This window comes from Polypterus senegalus, chromosome 3 (genome assembly GCF_016835505.1).
Source record: "Polypterus senegalus isolate Bchr_013 chromosome 3, ASM1683550v1, whole genome shotgun sequence".
NCBI classification, from domain to species: Eukaryota; Metazoa; Chordata; class Cladistia; order Polypteriformes; family Polypteridae; genus Polypterus; species Polypterus senegalus.
In genome coordinates, this window is record NC_053156.1 from 215495549 (window position 1) to 215514405 (window position 18857).

At 37.3% G+C, this 18857-nt stretch overlaps 1 protein-coding gene across 1 annotated transcript in view; it reads left to right on the plus strand.

Annotated features, from left to right (window-relative positions):
- Positions 1-18857, plus strand: part of LOC120525823 (EMILIN-1-like) — a 195986-nt gene that overhangs the window by 146964 nt on the left and 30165 nt on the right. The gene's annotated exons all lie outside the window — the stretch shown is intronic.

An 18857-nucleotide genomic window follows, 5' to 3' on the forward strand; every position in this document is an offset into this window, starting at 1 on the left:
GATAGATAGATAGATAGATAGATAGATAGATAGATAGATAGATAGATAGATAGTGTCACAGACAGCTGGGGTTCTTACCCAGCCAGGATGCCTAAAAGGACCGGAAGGTGGCATAAAAAGCTTCCGGGTCATGAGGGGGCAACTGCCCTGGATAAAAAGAGGACCACGGGAAAGGGACAAAAAGATTTTAACCCATTTGGACCCGTGGCCACCACCAGTGGGCGCCTTAAGCCTCAACAGACCTAGAGAATTGTCACTTCCGCCACACCAGTCAAGATGGCGGATGAACCTGCCAGGGACGCCCAGAGTGCTTCCAGGGCAAAGGGCAGCACTTCCGCCACACCAGGAAGTGTTGCCGGAAGATCGTCACCAGCCTCCTGGGGCACATCCGGACGGGAATAAAAGGCTCCGCCTCCTAACAGTTGATGAGCTAGAGTCGGGAGAGAGAGCAGGACGAAGCTCCCAGGAGGAGATTGGCGGCCAAGGACTGAGGAAGAGAAGGATTATTGGGGTGATTATTGCTTTGTGCATTGTGTGGTGTTTTGGGACTGTGTTTATTAATGATTAATAAACGTGTGAACTTTATAAAGATATGGTTTCCGACTGCTGGTGTCCGGGCAAGTCTCACAATAGATAGATAGATAGGTTTCCTCTATTTGTTTTCAGGACTCTTTTTCCAACATGTTTTTCTTTTCTCAGACAAATTGTGCTGTTCTGAAAAAATGCATTCCTCTCACATTATTCTTACTATGGGTGTTTATATACTTTTTATCCAAACAGAGGGCTTGGTTTCTGTTGCTGTAATTTTTGTTTCCATTGTTAGCATTAGATTCTTGACTTATGAATGACTTAATGATAAAAGCAGAACATTTGGAATACATTTTGAGCAGTAGGATTTTCTATTTATTTTGTTTGTGCCATGACTTTCACCCTCATATTATTTTTGTGAGCCATTCCCCACACAAAACAGAATAGAACCAGAGGAAGGAATTTTAGAAGGTTACAGCCATGAAGTAAAATATTTATTGCAAGTTCTTTTATAAACAAGCTTGCACAAAAAAGGTGTTTTATTCATTAGGTTTTACTTTTTCATTTTTTTCCCTGTATAAGCAGTTTCTTCAGCTCATAAATATCATCCGAGCTCTATTAGAAATACATCTTTATTGCTAATCTGTTATATTAACTTTTTGCTTCCCACCTCAAAGAAGAAAATAAACAGTTCTGATTCCAGTCACAGTGTAAGCTCCAATGTACAACTGGTAATTGTCACCCAACAATTCAGTCGTTGCACTTCATGCTGGGAAAGGAACATGTTTTATTCATTAACTCTTTCATACCCCAGGGAGGCTTTTTTAAACCAGTGCCTGACTTGTTTGAAGCTACAGGAATTCCATTTGATGAAAGTGTAGGTCTGGGAATCTTAAGACCTCGGTGTCAGGTTTCAGATGAACATTTACCTATTGATAGGAGCCCAGCACAGAGCAAAATTAATATTAACAGCAGAAACGTGATTCTGTATATGGTGAGATCAGATACATGGGGATTCAATTGATTACACTATGTTAAAACTAGTTTTAACTATGTTAAAACTTTGAATGGATATTTTTTAATATATTAAAAAATCTCTATAATGCCATTTTATTTTTACTTCATATAGAACATGAACATTGTCCAGTCATCTTTGCAAAACTTAAATTAAAACATAACCATATGCTGTAATACTTGATACTGTGGATTTAATAATTGTGTTGTCTTATGTAGAATTATTTAATCAAACATACTAGCACATATTTTCCCATCAAACATTAATCTCATTGATGTAAACATCTGATTTTGTTCAATTTTGTGCAAACAAGTAAATATCGCAAAGCATTGTTGATTGTCCAGTTATTGTAAATCCGTGCAACATGTTAAAATAACAAAATGTAGTCAGGATTGGATTCTCAAGTTCTGTTTTGCTTAATTTAGAGAATCACAGCCCACTCCAGCAATACACTGAAACTAATGCTCTACTATGACTTCCAACTTCAGTATATCTGCATGCAGACCGCAAGAAAAAAGTATAACAATGAATATCAGCATTTCCCCAAATTTTGATGATTTATCACCCATTAAGTCGGTGGTCTCAAACTTCAGTCCTGGAGGGCCCCAGTGGCTGCAGGTTTTCATTCTAACTTTTTTCTTAACTGGTGACCAGTTTTCGCTGCTAATTAATTTCTTTTTCCTTTCATTTTAATTGACTTGTTTTTTAAGATTTCTTCCTCCAAATTGCTTACTTCCTTTCCTTAAATGGCACCCAAAAAGAAATAAAATGTGAAGTGAGTGAGCCAACAGAAGACCAACTAAGTCAGGGTCTGAAACTCCAACCAGTTTCACTCCAACCAGTTACTTAATTAGGCTCTGATTCTTGTTGTTAATTAAACTCATTCTTTAATTCCATGGCTTGTTGCTGGTTTCATTGTGCAATAGCAGACATTTCCAAAATTGTTAATTTTTCTCTTTTCTAGGTGCACATGTTAACATGTTTTGTGGACCTGAGCAGATCAACATTCCTGAGACCTTCATCTTTCTGTATTTTCAAATATTATATTATGGTTACAGTTTGCTGCTCATGTTTGGGCTTCTTTTTGTATCTTATTATTGTTTGGCAGCTAGTTAAGTAAAAAAAAATCTCAATTAAGGGGTCTGAGTCTTCAAGAGCAGGTCAAGTCAAATGAATTCAAAAGAAGTTAATTGGCAAAAACAGGTTACTAATTAAGAAAAGGGTTAGAATGAAAATCTGCAGCGACTATGGCCCGCCAGGACTGAAGTTTGAGACCCCTGCATTAACTGACGCCTTTCTCAGTAATATGGTTATTAAAGCCCATTGTGGCACTCCCTGTGTGATTTTGGGAATTACAAAAATAAATCATATCGTATTGTATTTTATTGTATCCCTACCATCTGTATGAGCAGTAGATCATAGGATTAGCCCCTGTATATTTATACCCATCTGCGCAGGACAAATGCTCACTTCTCTGCTATAATTTTTAACACCTTATTCCCTTTTCTTTAGAGAATGATGTGGTCTTTATAGTGAACATACAGCCATAACCCAACCTGGAGCAGTGGTTCCGCATATGGCTCTTTAGTATCAGCCAGAATAATTAAGAATCTGTTCCTAAGGTTTTTAAAAGATTAGGAAACTTAAAAGGTCTTAAAGGACAAAGGATGGTGGTGAGGAATTAGAAAATAACAAACTTTCTATGGTTCAATCCAAAAGAATAAGTACTTGCCAGGCAGGGGTTTCTTTATATTAATTAAACTACATCAATCACCAAAGCTAATCCAGAAGCAAAATTCAAAGTCAAAAGCATACAGGAACCAAAACTCTTCTTCCATATAAAAAGTAGGAAGAAGAAAAATTATGACCAAGACATGGTCATGATACAGTATAAGCCAAGTGAAAAAAATCAGTCCTAAATTTTAATACCTAAGCCAAATACAAAGCCAGATTTCAAAGTCAGACGGTCACAGCAAAAGAATGGTTAGTAAAACAACTAAGGGAAGCCCTGCAGAGTCTCTAGTAAACATTCAATTTCGGATGAGCACTAAATTCATAGCACTGACCTTTTAAACCTTCTTGACATTATGCACCACATGCTCCTGGTTGTCTATAGGACTAGAACCCACAGAGGCCTTCAGCATAATAGCTCTCTTATTACAGTTGTTAACTATGCAGCAGATAATGTGCTAAGCTGCAAAAATGGATTCCTCATGCAGCAAAACCCTAGAATGGAAAAAAATGCAGGCAGGAAAACGAAGAAAAAGGTCAAAATAAATTAGAAAGAATCTCAAGTCATACCATGTGTTAACCTGTTTTTCATTGTGTATTTGAGTCCTCAGTCCAGAGTTTGGACATAGCATGTCAATGGCTGCATGATGACATCACATGTCATCCCAATGTATGGTAACATGACTGACAACACATCTAATTACTACAAACAATAAGGTGTGGCCAAAGAAAACTGCATACAACTTGTGCCACCGGCAAAGAAAACAATACAAGGAGTGGAGTTGTAATGATGGAACATAATGTAGGCAATACAAATACAAATAATTAATAAAAAGCTAACAGTTAAACACTCATACAGACCTCATGTCTCCTTAACACATGCTATCATTTTTTCCTTAATCAGTAGCCCCTCTTCCACTGTGGGAAGGGAAACAAGCTCCCTGTTTTCTGTACTGCCTGCCGAGAATAACCCCATGACAAAAAAGAAGTGCAAACATCAAATAAGCTAAATATTTATAACCACCTTAATAGTATGATTGTAGGGACTAGAGACTCTTATTTTGTCTGCCAGGTTAATTGATTTACAGAATATTAAACTTTGCATATATATTTCCAGGCTGAATGAATATAAGGTTTCTGCAGACTCTCAGTCTCTTCCAGACACAATTACAGACATATGAGACATAGGAAATGAACTTCAGACCTTGCACATTAGGGTCGACTTCCATTATTGAGAAGAAAAGCACCCAAAACGTGTTGCAGTAGTGCTTATTCAGCTAATGTCATCACTTACACATGTGCGTCCTTTTAACTTTAACAATCCCTTGGTGCATTCAGCTGCAGAGGAATGCCATAAAAACTGGTTTTGTTTGCTTTACTTTTTACTCTTCACTTACTTAAACTGCCATTGAAACCTATTCCGATATATCATATACTTCCTAAGCTAGTAACTCAATTTATTTGGTGATGTAAGAGATAAAAGTAGAATTAACTCAAGATTAAAATCATAGGTGACTTGTTTTTGCGTAGTATGAATCTCTTAAAGTGGATTTCCTTAGGAACAAAAAAATAATAGCCAATAGTCATATACTTTAGTTCCCAAGAGCAGGTAACTTATTACTTATGATTTAAAAGTCACATGATTAAACCACACATCAGAATATATTTTGAATTATTCCAGGAGTCTATCCATGCATTTCCTATGCTAGCTTTTACCAATCTGGTTCAGGGTCATGGGTTGCCAGTGCTTATTCAAGCAGTGATGCATACATGGCCAAAATTCATCCTGATTAATACATCAAATTGCAGTATGTAGGCAAGTAAAAAGTTGCACTCAACATTCACAGGGGCAGTTCAGACTTTACTGATTGACCTAACAGCATGTCTTTTGATTCAGTGAAGGAAATTGTACTCACGAAAGTACTAAACAGGCATTACCATGCTGTCTGTTTTACAAAATGTAGACATGTTAATTGTGCACAATCAAAAATACCAACCTACCTATTAGACCTGCGTGCATGGCTCTTCTTCCGACTTCCTCACCATCCATACAATTCAGTTCAATTCGGTTTATGTTTGTAAAGCACTCTTCACTGAGCGCTGTACAAATTCACAGGTAAAATACAATCACCATTTTAAGATTAGCTAATTAAGTAATGATTAAATGCTAATCTATTCAGATTGCTTGCCTTTTTAAAGGTGTACAGCGTTAGACAGACTTTCTTTTTCTGATCGTTGCTGAGTTGGTCATTGGCTATCATTCTGGGTCCGAAGTTCTCCCCTTCCTGTGTTTTCTTCAAATATTCTTCCATATGAAAAAGAGAAAGAGAATGACAATTATATTACAGTCAAACAATAGATCTTTTTAATCACAAGAAATGCTTGTACTTGGCTCAGTCACTTCCTATGTAAACTTTACATGTTGTCTCCATGGCTGCTTGTCTTCTGTTTACCTACTTTACTTCATGTTGTGGCCTCACATCCTCGGAATAAAGCGTTTACTCGTCATCTTGGTCACTGTCTGTGTGAGTTTTGCATTATCTCACTGGGATTACTTGGGTTTTGTATGTTGTAAATTTTGTAGATATTCATTTCCTTAACCCTTATAACTGGCTATATTCGGTTCCCAGTGCAATTTACTAGCATGCCGGAGCTGATCAGTCAGTGTCGTTTATTTGTTGAGCAGCCAGCTCATGACCACTGCCAGCCCTGGCAGCACTGCAGCATCACTGTCCCTGGGATTCAGCCACTGCACTAGACGAGCCTGAAAGCATCAGCGTTTACCTCTGTGTGCTTGCGTGCAGCCAGTTCAAGTGGAGTTGGCTCCGTGATTTACTGAATTTCATCACATCAGTTGTACCTTGTATATATAATAATAGATTGTTGCAGCAGTTTTTTTTTATAGTTTTTACAGTTCATTGGCAGTGCGTAAAATGATCAGCATTGCAGTAATTGTGATGCTCTTTGCATCATGTTGTTCTCTTTTGTAATGCCATTTGATGAATTCATTTTTATTCCACTGGCCATCTTGGTTGTAGCTTTATCTGCCATTTTAAATCATGTGAACCCAATCTCGTGATTTGTGATGTCATGGGTGCAGACATATAAAAGATGATGAAGCAGTACTCAAGTTATACTAGCATTGGGGTACAGTTGTTTTGCATTTGTTCTCACTAGTTTTAGTCCTGTGGGTTTTTTTTTTTTGCTTTTTTTAATTTTGCCTAGAGTTTCAGTTTTGTTATTTTCATTATTTTGACTTTTTTGTAAAAACTGCTTGCATTTGTGGCTGTTGTCTTACCAATCCCTTTCCTTTTCCAGTTGCTTTTTCAACTTCCATTTAAGGACAATACTTTTGGTCATTGTTTCTTTTTTTCAAGAGCAGGCCTTCCTTCAGACCTAACATTTCTTGGATCATTGAGTGTTCTCCAACATTCCAAAGACTTGACTTGATCACTTGATGTGTTTCCCTGCTCTGAGAAATTTGCTCTTGGTGATCCCCCTAATCCAGTCTTCAACCTAAACTTCCCCACTTCTTATCTTCCCTGGTATAGCAGTGGGTTATGAATTCCGGGCCTTGGATTACAGAACAACCCTTTCAAGCCAGTGGGCCTAAAGGAGAAGTCCTTTTGATTCAGTGGCAGATTGTCATTTCCATTCCTAAAAAAATGTTAAGCTGCCATTCTAAAGGTTTCTGAGGTCAAACAATTTGGGGGCTTCGTTTATTTATTTTTTATGAGTTTCTGCACGTTTCTTTTTTAATTCTTTCACCACAATGTTATATTGTTTTTGTATATTTGCCGCCATTGTATTTGGGTAGTTGCTGGGCTGTTGATACGCTTAACAATTGGAGGTGCATGTCATGTGACATCACCAACAGGTTGTTATTATGGTCGGCATCACCTATTTCTGAATCGTCTGAATATTCCGATTATTTCAAAGAACATGTTGTGTAACTTATTATATGGATGCAGTCTCTTTGTTTTGGTTCCCTGACTTTAATTGTTGTCTCTTGTCTTGATTTGCACACAGTATTTGACTTCCTGGCTCCTGATCTTCTCACTATGTAATTTTTGGCTCAGATTTCTGCTTTTTTTTGGGCTCTGTATAAAACATCACATTTCCTGCATACTGGCTTCAACCTTAGCTCACTTCATCTCCTGAACCTTATTTCCAAACCTCCTATGACTGTTTCTTCCTGTTCAGTTGATGCACTCTGCATCATTACATCCATTCCTTTTATTACAGTGCGGTATTCCTATCCTCAAACAAGTGGGTTCAGAAAAGCTTTGGGTCGGTGAAAAAGAAAAATTAGACATTTTCTTCATTTTTGTTCTCTGTCTCCATGTTTTAATAATAAAATTGATGATAAAAATTTGAACTTTAAAGAATACACATTACCAATACATAAATTGTCTTAAAATGTTTAGTATGACCTGACATCTACCTACCAATATCACAGACGAAATTTTAAATTGATACCTCCTTAAGTGGTATCTTACATCTGAAATGTTGCTTAGTCCAATTCAGAGTTAAGGGGGTTGGAGCCTATCCTAGAAGCATTTAATGTAAAAGCAAGGACCAGCCCTGGAAAAGGTGTCAGTCCACCTCAGGCACTCTCACCCACATTCCAAAACTGGGCTGATTTGGAGACGCCAACCAATCACCTGCACCAAGGAGAACAATTTATGTAGATAAGGGGAGAACATGTCAACTTCACAGCCACAACACTAATCACTGCACCACCATGCTACTCATGCTAAGAGATGATAAAAATGAATAAATAAAACACCTCAACAAAAATTTTGTTACACATATACGTAGTAATACTGAGCAAATTAAGCCGCCTCACTAGGAAAACCAAATATTGTCTCACCATTTACTGTATATCGGGCTTTCTCCAAGTTGGGACATTTTGGAATTTTGATGCTGAAGTCACTGAATTAGCTCATCAAATGGTCACCCAGCAGTGTTTAAAAATGCAACTACGTTGATGATGTGGCAAAATGTCACTTCCTAAAAAAACTGCTCTTCTGAATTGTCAGATATTTTGTATTTAAAATGTAGAATTTCATTCTTTCAGTGCAATGTTCCTTTAATACAGCAGAGCAAATTCATATATTAAAAGTAAAATGCAACTGTTTTTAAATAAATAAGGAAACTGCCCTTAAGTCAAAAACAGATATAATAAAAAGAGCAGCTCAAACACATTATATGTGCAATGAACGTTAGAGCATAGAGTACAGAGTAATGAGACAATATGTGACAAAATGTTCATTATCCATCAATGCTTTAGTGTGCCCTCCATTGGCTGGCACTAGGTCTGTCACCTTACTTCCAACCCTGTTAAAATGGCTTATAATTATATGTGAATTCTTAAAGAGAAATTAAAAATTTCTCACTCAGTATAACACTAAATCAAAGCCTTTCTGTCACCATTCAGCATCAAAGAGCTTGTGTCTTCTGACATCAGAGAAGAAGCATCTTACTGACTATAACACATGAAACGTTCTATGATCGATCTGTTCAGTTTATAAAAATAAATGGCAAGACACTTTCTGTGTACTTTACCAGCAGGGTTTGCCTCGTGCCTACACTCACGAACGCACTGTGCCAAAAAGCTCTGAGAGAGAAGCCCGGCTGATGAATGATGAATCAGCAGTTCACTCAGGTTAATTAAAATAAGTGGAAACTTGCACGCATGTTTAATGGGTGACTGTACACATTATTATAATACAAGGAATCCGTAATCTCGACAGATCATGTCTGGATGGGGTGCCAGTAAATTGCAAATAAATTATGAATCCATCTATCCATTCATCCATTTTCAAACCAATTCTGTTCAGGGTCATGGGGCGAATCATGAATGAATATACAAAACATAATGTATTACGATGGGGTGTATAAAATGTCAAATTCAATAAAGGTTCACACAAGAAAAATGATATCAAAAAATGTACATTGTCTAATTCCACCAGTTCCCTAAATATATTAAGAAACACTCTTCCCAGTTTTATGAACTATGCAAAATATCTCCCAAGTAATAATTATATCTATTTACTGAAATATATTTAATTTAAGCAATTAATACTTGCTGACAAATACAGAACAAGTAAAGACTAGAGAACATTGCACAATTTAACTGGGGGCTATGCAGTATAAGATAACATCTGTCATTAACATATAAAAGAAATATAATATGTAATAATGTTAAAAAAGTTGTACCTGTGAGGAATAATATCAAGACAAGAATAAAGTTGTACTTGGCAAATAGTATATAAATGTATTTTCCATTTGCAAATAGCAAAAACCTACTTATACAATGTGTAACTGTGACAACAACATTAAAAAAGAAGATTACAAAACTGAACTGAAAAATTAAGGACAGTGTAAAGGATCATCAACATTATTTAATGCTTTCATACTACTGATCATAAAGTTAAAACAATTTAGAAAAATATTACAGTAAGAATTTATATAGTGATTTTGCTAAAAGTTTATATCCAAAGGCTCAGGAGCAAGGCGTGAATGACAATACCATTATTAGACTTTGCTTTGTGTCGCACCTTTCCTAGTAAGGAGTGCCAAAAAGCATTATGCAGTGAATCAAGATTTAACTTCAAATGATCATTCTACAGAATGCTTTATACATCACTCATTAATACAAAGCTAAGTAAAAAAAAAAAGTAGAAGTGATTAATTCAAGCTTTGTATAAGCAAGGAAATCAAGATCAATGTTATCAGTATATTTATTTTGGGTATTATTCATCATGATAGCAATAGCAAAAAGAGCTGCACTAAGAATAAGAAGAAAATATGACCTAACATTCTCAAATCCACTTTGTACAGTTTTGGATTGAGGGTGGTTGCAACATCATCCCCAAGGTAGGAACTTGTCCAAGATGCAATGCCAGTAATCATCAGGCACACTCATGCACACACCACAAAAGGCCATTTTGGAGTGGCTAGTTCACCTAACCTTCACGTCTTTGGGATGTGACAGGAAAGTCCAAGCAAATTTGTGGAAAACATGAAGACTTCACTCTGAAATTGGCTGGGAGTGGGGATCATGTCCAGGATAATGGCTCTATGAGTAATCGGTGCTAACCATTATCGTAACTTTTTCAGAAGGTGCTATCCAAAAAACAACTTAGGTAAACTTTATATAGTGCCAGTAGTGTCAATACTCATCAATCAAAAGAAATGGTATTAGCAAGTTTAATTTCTGTGGTAGAATATTTCATAGACAGGATTGTACAAAAGAAAATGAAAAGAAGGGAAATGAATGTTTTTAATGGAGTTTCCCAAAGAATTTTCAAAGAATGGCATCCTGCATGAAAATAAATAAAGTTCCCCATCCCCTTCTTCCTTCAGTATGTCACCTCTAACTTGAGTGTTATCACACACCTGGTAGGCTTAGATAATGCAGCCTGGGAACATTCCTCACACCGTTGTGTCCAGTTATTTAGATTAACCCAAATGTTTTTATAAGATGTGGTTCTATTGTTCTGCCTGTTTCTCCTTCTCCAAATTTGATTCCATATCCGAAAGATGTGACTCTGTGTGCGTGTCATAACAGGTAAATTTATCTTGGACTGATCTGGGTAAGTAGATGCTGTGTGTCCTGTGATAGATTAATGCCATACACTGTGTTTCTAGATAGATAGATAGATCGTGGCCAGGATTGTAAGTGTTTCTCTTTTGAGGCTGTCTAGGACAGGTACAGAATTACACATAGACTTACAACCAGACAGTGTACAGAAGACATTAAGAAGGTGAACAGAATGTCAGGTATAAGTGAAAAGAGGGTAATATCTAAGCTATATAACACACTAGTAAGGCTTCACATAGACTATTGTTTTGGTATCCAGGTGTAATGATGCAGCAACACCAAATTTGTGAAAGGAGTGAGCAGGCCCACAACTGCCATCAGCCAGACCAGGTCTTCATTGAGATTGACACTAAAATAGGCATTATCCCAGGCAACCAGGCCCCATACCTGAAGAAGCAGGATTTTAAGCCTTCACTGTCCCAAAATGGGAAATTCTAAAGACTAAAAATTAGAAAGAATACACAAAAATTCCTTTCTGGGGAGAGAATGTGCATAAACCTCTGGCTTTAAAAAAGTTTGAGAATGTGGACCTGTTCATTTCAAGTCCTCTCTTCATTTTTGCATAACTTAGTTTGGAAATGAAAACTTATGTATTAAATAAAATGAACAGGTTACCTCTAAAGTGAACTAGGCCTAAAATGTTAACAACTCAAGACCCAATAGAAACACAGCAGTAACATCGTCATGTCAAGTTATTGTCATGTGTATATAATATAATGAAATTCTGTCTTGCATGTCTCCTTAGAAGAGTTGTCCATAGTTCAACACCAACAAAATACATATACACATATATGCAAGTATATACAGTATATATATACATATATATATACCAGGGTGGGCCATTTATATGGATACACCTTTATAAAATGGGAATGGTTGGTGATATTAACTTCCTGTTTGTGGCACATTAGTATATGTGAGGGGGAAAACTTTTCAAGATGGGTGGTGACCATGGTGGCCATTTTGAAGTCGGCCATTTTGGATCCAACTTTTGTTTTTTCAATAAGAAGAGGGTCATGTGACACATCAAACTTATTGGGAATTCCATCCATCCATCCTCTTCCGCTTATCCGAGGTCGGGTCACGGGGGTAGCAGCTTAAGCAGAGAAGCCCAGACTTCCCTCTCCCCGGCCACTTCTTCCAGCTCTTCCGGGAGAATCCCAATGCGTTCCCAGGCCAGCCGGGAGACATAGTCCCTCCAGCGTGTCCTGGGTCTTCCCCGGGGCCTCCTCCCAGTTGGACGTGCCCAGAACACCTCACCAGGGAGGCGTCCAGGAGGCATCCTGATCAGAGGCCGAGCCACCTCATCTGACTCTACTCTGAGCCCCTCCCGGATGACTGAGCTCCTCACCCTATCTTTAAGGGAAAGCCCAGACACCCTGCGGAGGAAACTCATTTCAGCCGCTTGTATTCACAATCTCGTTCTTTCGGTCACTACCCATAGCTCATGACCATAGGTGAGGGTAGGAACGTAGATCGACTGGTAAATTGAGAGCTTTGCCTTACGGCCCAACTTATTGGGAATTTCACAAGAAAAACAATGGTGTGCTTGGTTTTAACGTAACTTTATTCTTTCATGAGTTATTTACAAGTTTCTGACCACTTATAAAATGTGTTCAATGTGCTGCCAATTGTGTTGGATTGTCAATGCAACCCTCTTCTCCCACTCTTCACACACTGATAGCAACACCACAGGAACAAAAGTCCCATTTTAGTAAGGTGTATCCATATAAATGGCCCACCCTATATATATATATATATATATATACCTGTATATATATAGTAATGCTAGACTAGAGCCTGAAAAGAAGCAGAAGTACTAAATACTGTTGTGAATTATATAAGCATACAGCTAGCTTATCCCATTGGGAATAAGAGCAAAAGTACACAAATCATTATTCTTAGGTAAAACAAAAAATTGACTTACAACAAATGTATCATTGTTATTTAAAACTCAACATTGGAAATGTCTTTAATTTATGTTCTTTTTTGCACAACAAATATTAACATTTCTACTTATCTTCAGTAAAAAATAAAAGAAGTCCTGCTTGTACCTGGGCTCAGGCTTCTCTTTGTGCTTCTTAACATTTTGCATAGCCAGCAGCCCTTTAGTATGCACTTTTATTATTTGGATTCTAGTCCACTTAATAGTTAACATATTTTCATTCATTCCCATTCTTGTTAATGATCTGACTCTTTACATGAAGGTCTTGACTAATCTAGCAAAAATGTATATTAAAAATAAAAGATGAAAAGACACATTAAGTTTTAAACAGTTTTACTTTTGGTTTCCTTTTGTTAAATGATTTTCTGTGTATTCAAGTGCCCTCTTGTGGGCAAGCTGAGTTATTCCATTGTGTCATATGGAGAAGGGAATGCCTGCAGTTTTTCCGATGATATAAAGTGCATTCCTAAATGGAACTATAATGCACTGAACCATATCAATTCCATTTTCCATTATTTTCTGGTTATGGTCTTGAAAAACCAGAGCTTATCCCATTAACAATGGGCACCACATATTACAGTAAGCAGCTTGGAATGGATGGCTGTGCACTACACACTAAAGCACACACACTCTGGGTCAGATTTTAAGTTTCAAATCAACCTAACAGCATGTGGCTACAATATGAAAGAAGACATGAATGAACAAAGCAAGGACATGGAAGGATCACACAGAGGTCTTCCCAATTAGGAACTGAGCTATGAGGCAGAAATGCTACCTTTACTACACTAGAATTCTAGAATGGAGTCTGGGAAAAATAAACAGAATGTATTTGCTGTATTTTATTTATTTTGCTTTACCAATGTTCCTTTAGGGTGGCATGGTGGCACAGTGGGTAGCGCTGCTGCCTTGCAGTTAGTAGACCTGGGTTCGCTTCCCGGGTCCTCCCTGCATAGAGTTTGCATGGTCTCCCCGTGTCTGTGTGGCTTTCCTCTGGGTGCTCTGATTTCCTCCCAAAGACATGCAGGTTAGGTGTATTGGTGGTCCTAAATTGTCATGAGTGTGTGACCTGTGGTGGGCTGCCACCCTGCCTGGGGTTTGTTTCCTGCCTTGTGCCCTGGGATTGGCTCCCTGTAACCCTGTAGTTAGTTTATAGTGGGATGGATGAATGTTCCTTTAATAAATTCAGCTTTCTGTTGCAAGAAAGCTTCATGAAATTAACTTGTCCTTAGTGTTCATTTGTTCCTAACTTCAGTTTTATTTTAGCATGTTTTATGTATATTAAATGCAAGATTCACACCACAAAAGAAGTGAGTCATAAATTGCCAGAACTGTGTTTTATAGTGTGTAAATAAAAGAGAATATTTTTCTTATCTTGGTCATTTTGCCTTTATTCTGATTTTATGTAGCATAATATAATTCTTAATAAAAATTAACAAGTGACTAAACAAATAATAGCTTATTAAACAATACAAAAACACAGCCCCTCCCTAAAGTTTCAGGAAGATGGAAAAATTCAAATTTGATATCTTTTAAGTTAGCAATATTCTAACAGTTTTCTACAAATTAAAAATATCAGAATATATGTTACAGTACTAACTAATATGAAGTTTGACTTATTGGGTTTATAGTCAATAAAATGATGTAAGCTTTGTCATGCAGTTTTCATTTTCTAATTTTGTAATGATGTAATTCAAGCTGAGCTGATCCAAACACCCCAAGTGTCTTTTCTTTCACTCTGGGTGTAGATGTTTCTATTACAAATAAATGTATTTTGATATTTCACTATATAAACATTCTGTATTTGGCTGTCAGACTTCCCTCCTGTTATGCCTTTAGAGAGTAGCCCTTTGCTGCTTGTATCCCTTATTTTTAGACCTTCACTTAACAGGTTGTGTTCCTCAAAAACTGGCCATCCAGATATTAAGCTGGATTCTTCTCTATTAGCCAACAATACAATTGAAATCACTTTGATTTGTCTTGTTTTGTTTTCTTTCCTCTGTATTGTTTTCAAAAATCCATATCTCCCTCCCTATCTGCTAATCATTTCATGGTTTAGTAATTGACACATCTCTTTGCAGCATTGAGTAAAATAAGAACTGCATCTCCAACCCTAGTTTTATGCCAATCAGGCTCTGCGTATGACCCATTTCCTCATTAACCAATGCATAAAGCGCACCAATTCTATGAAAACTAGAATTGTGTCCAAACAAGTTCTTTGCAGTTGTCAGGAACTGCACACTGTCACTCTTTCCCATTGACTTTCTTCATTGAACACTCATGACAAATGACATTAAACTAAATAATACAGCTCTTGAAATTGCAAGTTCGTCTTATCCAAATCTTGGGGAGCTCTCAGTTAGAACCAAACCCCCGTTATGTAGTTAGTTTCGAAAATCACCCTAAGAAACTGATGTCCACCGACTGGGAGAAGCAACTTCTAATCCCCTATATTAATAATACAGTAGAACCTAACAGTACACTTTCATTTCTCTTTAAAGCTGGTGAAATGAAAGCCCTCTAAATATATAATGATCCAAATTCACAACTCATTAACATAATTGTATTCCACAAAACGTTGAAGAGCAAGATTCATTTGAATCAGAGATCAAAAATGTGTGTGTGGCACCACAAAAGACGACCAATATATGCGCGGTCTGAAGTGTTGCTACAGAACATACAGTTAGCATGACTATTCAGGAGAAATACATGGGAAACCTCAGCCGAGGTCACAAAGAGACTGCATCTTTTCCATTTAAACACTGCAGGCTTTTAGGAGAAGAAGTATTATTAACACCAGTAACACAACATTTCTCAGACACCCTGTGGCGAATTCCGGTCCTGGAGGGCTGCAATGCTTGCAGGTTTTCATTCTAACCACCTTCTTAATTAGTGACCTGTTTTTACTGCTAATTAACTTCTTTTGCCTTAGTTTTGATTAACTCAGCTCCAGACCCTTTAGTTTTTTCTTTTTCATTAATTAGCAGCTAAATAATAATGTGACACAAAACGACCAAACAGGTGACCAGCTAACCATATTATCTGAACGTAAAGAAAGGTGATGGTCTTGGTAAGATTGATCTCTCAGGTCAATAATCAGAAAAAGAAAATCAACAGTTTGGGAAATGTCTGCTGTGGCAGAATGAGACCAGCAACAAGCCGTGGAATTAAATAACGGGTTGAATTAACAGCCAGAATTAGCTTCTCATCAAGGACCTGGTATAGAAGAGAAAAAGTTCTATATTAGCATAAATAGCCATAAAAAGTAATTAAAAGCTTCTAAAACATTAGATTAAGCATAAATTAGAATTTTAAGCAAATAAGATAGGTCAAGCAAATGGTTAACTAAAAAATCAAGCATATTGCATTTTTTTGTAAAAAAGGAAAATTACCAGTATTAAGAGAGGAAGGATAGAAAAGGACAAGAATGACGCACAAAAACTACCTGAGGACAGGATAAGGAGGAATGAGAACACATGTGTTCAAGGCTAGGAAGCGGAGGAACGATACCACAGAAAAAATGGCTCTGGTAGGCATGTAAGAAACCAGCTGGATTGGTGAATCAGCAAAAAGACAGCAACCGGCTTTTGCTGTGAACAAGGTCACAATGATATAATGCATGAAAGTAAAATTAGTATATTCAGGCACTAGCAAATAAATATAGAAGAATATATTAGAAATTTACTTTAGCGCAGAAATGAAGCCAAATCAAGCATGCCAAGCAAATGATTAAATAAAAGCATATACCATATTTCTTTTTAATTAAAGCTTAGCTTCAGGCCACCATTATAACATAGTTTGAAAGGCTTAGAAAAGGAAATGACACCATAAAAGCCCAAAGAAGGAAAAAGGAAAACATCTGCCCGGCCAAAGACCAACCAGAAATAAGCAAAACAGAAACTAGAGATGAACAATGGACAGTAAGAACAGGTGCAGAATGAGCTAATTGAACGAGGTCAAAGTGATAAGAAATGATATATAAGTTTTGGGTTTTGAACTGTTCTGGGCTCGGCTCAATTTGGCCGTATTGGGTTGAGTCTGTGTTATTATTTGTGTTGTTTTATTGCAATAAAGCTTTAAAACTCAGTTTGCCTATCCTGAGTCCTAATAGCCTTCATTTTCAGGTAAAAAGCCTTCTGGTGACAATTTGTCGCCATGACACTGGTTGGAGTTTGAAGCCCCAATTTAGCTGGTCATCTGTTGGCTCGTTTCACATCTCATTTCTGTTTGGCTGCCATTTAATGAAGAAAAGAATCAAATGAGAGGACTAAATCCTTAGATGAAGTGAAAACGAGATAATTAGTAGTGAAAACTGGTCAATTATTATAATGAAAACCTGCAGCTACTGCGGCCCTCCAGGCTCGGAGTTCAACACCCGTGCCATATAGGGTTGTGGGAGAAGGCAGCACAGCCTACCCTGGCAGTAATGCACATCAACAGATAATTATGGGAAACACTGACAGCTACAAGACATGATGAATAAATTAAACTGAAACAGAACTTATAAATAAATTAAAACATGTCCATAATATTCAAAGTCTGCCACTAGCTCTAATTAACCCAGAAAGTCTAAAGTGAAAAGATATATGACCTTTAATGTAAATAACAGGACATAACAAAAGAACTCCTTGATAAAGTTTAAAAATTAAGTCTAATAAAGTCAAATTAGCTCTAATTAGCACACAGTGATAGAGCCAGAGCTTAAAATAGCAGCCTGACATCCGGATCATACTGAATGTGGGATGTGCGTGGAGTTGTCAGTGTTTGAGGAGTGGAGTTTTGAATATAGATGGAGATAAGGAGTGGTTGGGTTTTTTTTTGGCTTGTGGTGGGGCTCTCCTGGTTATGGTCTCTGTTAAGCTGAAACAAGCACCTTAAAAGAAAGATTTAATAAAGTTAACCATTGGAGCAGTCAAGCCTTGTGTGTCACTCCCTGCTGTAAATTAGGACAAGGAAACTCAGGAACAGGGTTTTACCCCAGAGCATGTTGCTCGGGCCCTGGAGCTTCACACCACTGGACACGAGGAAGGAGAAGCTCCCCTGCATCACCCCAACCATGGTCCGGAGACAGGCAGGAAAGGTAACAACACACACAATGACTAATATGCAGAAGAGGGAAAAAAGATATCTGCTATTGAACATAAGTGAAGTGCATTATCTATCTACGTGAGCAGCCATCAAGTCAAGTGGGAGTTATAGTACAGAGAGAAAGTGACATGCTGTGAAGTAGACAAGATATTATGAAAAATAGACATATGGTTTCTGTCATTTTTAGACTCTAGGTGTGTCTTGATATGTACTCTGTTAGATTGCCTGCTTCACAAGAGGTTGTCACGTAGGAAAAGTTGGTATGGGAGAAGAACCTTCCCTACAACAGATTTAAAACTGATATTTCTATAGTTCTTGGCTTGCAGGGGATTTTTTTTTCACCATTCTTGAATGCAGGGAAAATATTAAGCAATTTCAAATCTCATGAAACACTCTGAACAGGACCTCCAGCCTTCAGCATCTATAGAGTGACTTGGTCTTGATCCTGGTTCTCACTAGAACAATCTCAGCTTTAGTTGGTTCCTTGTTAATAATACCTGAGTTAGGCAATTAGAAGATTACAAGCACGTGTTTTTTACATTATGGTAGGGCTTCTTTTTTGATTTTTACAATTTGGCCTGTGAAATTCCTAACGGATGCACTTATTCTGCTGTGCTTACCATACAGCATTTTCAAGGGCAAAAAAGAGTTCTTTGATCATATAAGCTGGCATCTACATTCACGTCTGCAGCTACATTGTCTTAGAAACCAGTTCTTTCTTGTCAGCTGTTGTGGATCTGTATTGCCAGCTTTTTAGCTTTTATTAGGTGTCTGGGTTGGAAACATTAGACTGACAGTGTCATGAGAAGATTTTGCGGTGTCACTTTTTCTCAGGCTTTTGGATATGCAGCTGTTATAGCGTTGACCAAGGTCATTTGAACTTGTAATGTCTTCAGAAGGTACAATGACATCAAAGCCGTTCAGTCTGAATGCCAATTTGATAT